This window comes from Eubalaena glacialis, chromosome 2 (assembly GCF_028564815.1).
Source record: "Eubalaena glacialis isolate mEubGla1 chromosome 2, mEubGla1.1.hap2.+ XY, whole genome shotgun sequence".
Taxonomy (NCBI): Eukaryota; Metazoa; Chordata; class Mammalia; order Artiodactyla; family Balaenidae; genus Eubalaena; species Eubalaena glacialis.
In genome coordinates, this window is record NC_083717.1 from 25,802,240 (window position 1) to 25,807,054 (window position 4,815).

Below are 4,815 nucleotides of genomic sequence, written 5' to 3' on the forward strand. Positions count from 1 at the left end.
AGCAATCTGGGCCACCTGTGGATCTGTGGTACCTGTTCCCTATGGGCTCTACTTTTTAAATGTATCCCCAAAGTGGGCACTTCTCACCGCCTCCAGACCAAACCACCATCATCTCGCTTGGACAATGGTGATAACCTGGTCACTTTACTCCTCTGCTTTCAACTTTCCCATGGCTTCCCATCGACTCAGAATAAAATCCCAAACTCCTGACCTGGTCTACAGACCCTGAAACAAGCCATCCCTCTTAACATTTCCAAATGCATCTCACCTCTGTCTTCCGGCTCATCCACTCACACCATCCTGCTTTCTGTTCCTAGACGTTGAGCTCATTCCTGATTTCCCCCCAAATAGTTACATGTCTTGTTCCCTCACTTCACCCAAGTCTCTGCCCAAGTGTCAGCTCCTCCAAGGGGCTTTTTAAAAACATTTTTTTTTAAATTTTTTGGCTGTGCCACACAGCATGCAGGATCTTAGTTCCCCTACCAGAGACGGAACCCGTGCCCCCTGCAGTGGAAGCACAGAGTCTTAACCACTGGACCGCCGGAGAAGTCCTTGAGGGGCCTTTCTTGACCTCTTCACCTAAAGGAGCATCCTCTCCATCCCCATCCCGGGCCTGCTTTACCTACCTGTATTGTTTTTCTTTGTAACGCTTATCACCATGGAACACTACACTGTAGGTTCATGTGTTTATTTGTTTATTGTCTGCCTCACCAGAACTTAAGCACCATAATAATGGCAAGGATTTTTGTCTGTTTTATTCTCACTATAATGCCAGTGCAATGTGCCTGGCAAACAGTAGGTATCAATAAATAGCAGTGGTAACAGCAAATGAGCTCAAAAATGAGTTCAGCAGAAAATGAAGAATTCCCTTCTTTGTGTAAAACAGCCAAGTCGCCAAGGTAGGAAATACAGATAACAATAGGCAAGATAGGGATTTTTCAGAAAAAGCCAGGTGAGTAAATTAGAAATTAGTCCTGTCTCCAGCCAGGATGAAATTAACCTAGTCTCAACAGCTCTCAATCTTGTCATTTTGCAAACAAGAAACAGAATATGTCACAGTAGTTTGGGGAGGAAAAATATGAGGTTACTCAAAAAGTTTTGAACTTCTCAGAAAGAAATAATTTCATCAATTCGAGGTATTGTTAATACCCCATCTAGCCATGACTGATGAGACAGATATTTGGATTCCATGAATTTAACCACTTGTTAATGTCACTTCTAGATTCTTCAAATGAGCTCCTTTGTTCTGTTTTCGTCCTCCAGGTATCATAAAAAAAAATTTGCCCATTATGAAATAATCTTCTGGCTTCATTACCCCCAAAAGTCCCTGCTTTGTTTTTATTTTTGTTTTGTTTCATTTTGTTTTCTCAAGCTCTGAAACTAGAAGTTGCCAGAAAGAATTGTGGAAAAACTGCAAGTTTTTAAACAGAGGATCAAAGTTGCTCAGAACCTAAAGAAGCAAAATGTTATATACTCCTCCCTCCAGGCCCCTCCCCCTGCTTGGCCTGCCCAGCTGAGTTCCTGGAGGCCCATCTGCTCTTAAGAAGAGGTGAGTCCAGAGCTTAAGGGAACACACTCAGCTCCTTACATCAGCTGGTTGATTGCATCCAATTCTCTGGATTCTTGGTTGAAAATACTGACCATCCTGCCTCCTAAAACTGAAGGTGTGAGTATAAACCAAACTCTTGGTGTAAGTGTGGACTCAGATATGCCACAATCAAATGATTTCTCCCGAAACCCAATTTCATAAAGTAAAAGCCTGATGAAAACCAGTGAAGACTGATACCATATTACTCTTGTCTCTCAAAAGCAGAGCTCTGAATGGGTTCCCCACGCAATCTTCATTCAACAGATTCTTAGTGAGTTTCTGTTCTGTGCCAGGTACTGCTCTGGGAATGAAAGGGTACGTGGAGGCATTTCCAGCCTCTAAGACACATAGAGTCGAGTAGGAATGATCAGACGTGTCTCCAGAGACCCTGGACACAGCTATAAATTGGGAAGTGCCCTGAGAGTGATGGGATGTGGCGGGAGACCTGGGGACCCAGACATGACACCACTCCCAGCTAATTTTAAGTGTGGGCATTTCACAACCACAAGGAGAGTCTGTCTTCATTTGTAAAACGGAAATCCTGATAGTACAGGGACCTCATCCAATTTCTGTGAGAAGTAGGTGAGATAATACATGTGAAAAGCTTAGCACAGTGCCTGCCCTGTAGCATGCACTTCATCAATGTCAGTGATTATTTTTGGTATTACTGAGACACGGGGAAGAGAGGGCACGTCCAGACAGAGGGATTAGGTGAGATTCCCTTTAGGACAGATGTAGTGTTTGAGCTGGATCTTAAAGAGTGAGTTAGATTTGGACTTAAGGATTTGGCAGACAGAACCAAGAACAGAGGGGGCCATGCTAGGGGATTAGTGAGCAGTTGATGATTTTCATTTTGTTTGTTTTTTCTGTAGCAGAGACAGCATGAAGGAGAATGGGGGGGGGGTAGAATTCATGTTGGAGAGATAGGCTAGGGCAGATGATGAAGGATCTTGAATGCCAGGCTAAGGAATCTGGGCTTAATTTCAAGGACGTTAAGGACATTTCTAAGATTCTAAGTTTTGGATAAAAGAAGGGGGAAAATTACCGTGCTCTTCAGAAAGATTAAGCTGAACATAATGGGTAAGAATTATGGAGGAGTAAGAGGTATTAATACATTTGAGCCAGGGAAGCCACTTGGGAACCTAGGTAGAGGTCTAGACAAAAAATGATACAGGTATTCCTACATACCCCCTCCAAATACCCACAGCCACTGAGCTCAGATGGAGCCCAGAATCTGCTCCAGGCAACTATTGGTAATTGATCAGCACTGGCTTGAGAGATAAAATGCATTACTACCCATCCCTGAACTAGAGCCACAATGGAAGAGGTGAGGGGGTTTTGCTGATTTCCATCTAGCAAACATATCCTGCTCTCAAACAGAAAGGGAGAAAAGGAACCTCACTTTCTGACAACCTCTGTGGCATCCAATAGGAATAGTCTTCATAAGCTACAAAATGATAGCAAAGTCAATTTTTAACCATTAGAGACGGAGGACTTGGTTTTTGATTCATACAAACCAACTGTTCGCTCCCAGGATTTTATGGGCAGGGCAAGTCACAGCAGTCAAACAGTTCCTTAGAAACTAGACGTGTGAGTAGGGGAAGAGGTATTTGATTCAAAGTGGATTTTGATTTTCCACGGCACCCTTCTACTAATAAGATCTGGTGGAAATTACAAATTGTAGAAATTCAACTCAGCGTCTCAATAACAGGATGTACCTGTAGATTTCGTAGAATTTGCAGCAGCATTCTCTTGACACCAGTTTGAGAGAAATAAGACTGTTTTCACAGAACCAACTGGGGCCAAATCTGAAGCAGTATTACATCAATACTGCTCATACTCTCAATGATGGCAGACATCAATCACAGCAGATACGGTCCACCATCTAACAAACACGGACTGAAGACCTCTGCGCTCAGGCCTCTCTTGCATTGATTGATTCTCTACTTGAGGGATTATCAATCTGACAGATATGTTTGCAGTTAGCTGGGAGCTTTTCTGATTCCCAACCCCCAAAATTAGATGGTGGGCTCTTTGAGAGCAGGAACACTTTTAAATTCCTTTGTGCATCTCCCAGTACTCACTGAATTGAATTATACTAAAGAATGCTCCCCCAGAGTGCAGGAACTATGGAATAAAGTAAATTGCGGGACCGCCAGTGGAGATTTCAGGTCCACAGCTAAGAGATAAGGGGCAGAAAGGCCTGGGGCACCACAGGCCTGAGAAAACCACCTCTTATGGAACCGCATAAGGCATACCCACTATGTAAACAACAGGCTCCCCGCACCACTTGTGGTCATCACACTGCCACTATCCAAGAAAGCAAAGGTTCTCTTCTCTTGGATTCTGACTCTGAGACCACAGCTCAGCACATCGCTCTGCTAGAGAAAGCAGGGTGTGAGATGAGAGAGCAAGGCTGCTTTCATGTGGTGCAGCTGGGTGAGGCAGGGCAGGCCTGGGCGGCTAAGCATCCCTGCAAACCCATCAGTCATTTCCCTTGTCGAGGGCCCACCTCTCTTCCTCTTTGAGTAGATCGTGAGCACCCTCTGAGCAGGGATGTGCCCTAATTTCTTGGATTCCCCAGGTCCTATCACAGCACTTGTTTAACTATAGGTGCTCAGTCAACATCTGTAGATGGATGACTTGACAGAAGTGAAATCCTTTTATCCAAGTCTCACCTTCTCTCTTTCTTGGACTTCCCTTGAAGATGTTAGAAAAAATGAAATGGTAAAAAGGGCAGAAGCAGGAAAGAAAGGAGAGAAATCATGTGATTCTGAGCTAAACAGGCTTCCCTCTTGTCCCAATCTCACAGAGAAAGCTGTGCTCAGCATTTGAACACATCCTCAAAGCGAATGCAACTCCAAAAGGCATGAACAAGAAATGGGCATTTGACTCAAGATTTTTGTGGAATGTTGGGGTAAATGGTGAACATTGCAAAACAAATCGCGAAGTGATATCCTCCAGTGATTTTTAAAATCTCTTCTGAGCTCTCTATTATCCCCCCAAAGTTTCCCTTAATTTTTCACTCTATCCTAATCCCCTCTCTGCCACTTTCTCTCAACGCTCCTTCCCCCTCATTCATCCACCATTTCTTTTTTCTGTGGAGTAATTTTTCTCGCCCTTGGCTTCTCTAATGTGCATACTCATACCCATCCTTGCAAGGACGCCTTGGAGAACTAGTGTTTTAATAGCCGAAAACAGTAATACGTGGATTCAGTAGAGAGCTC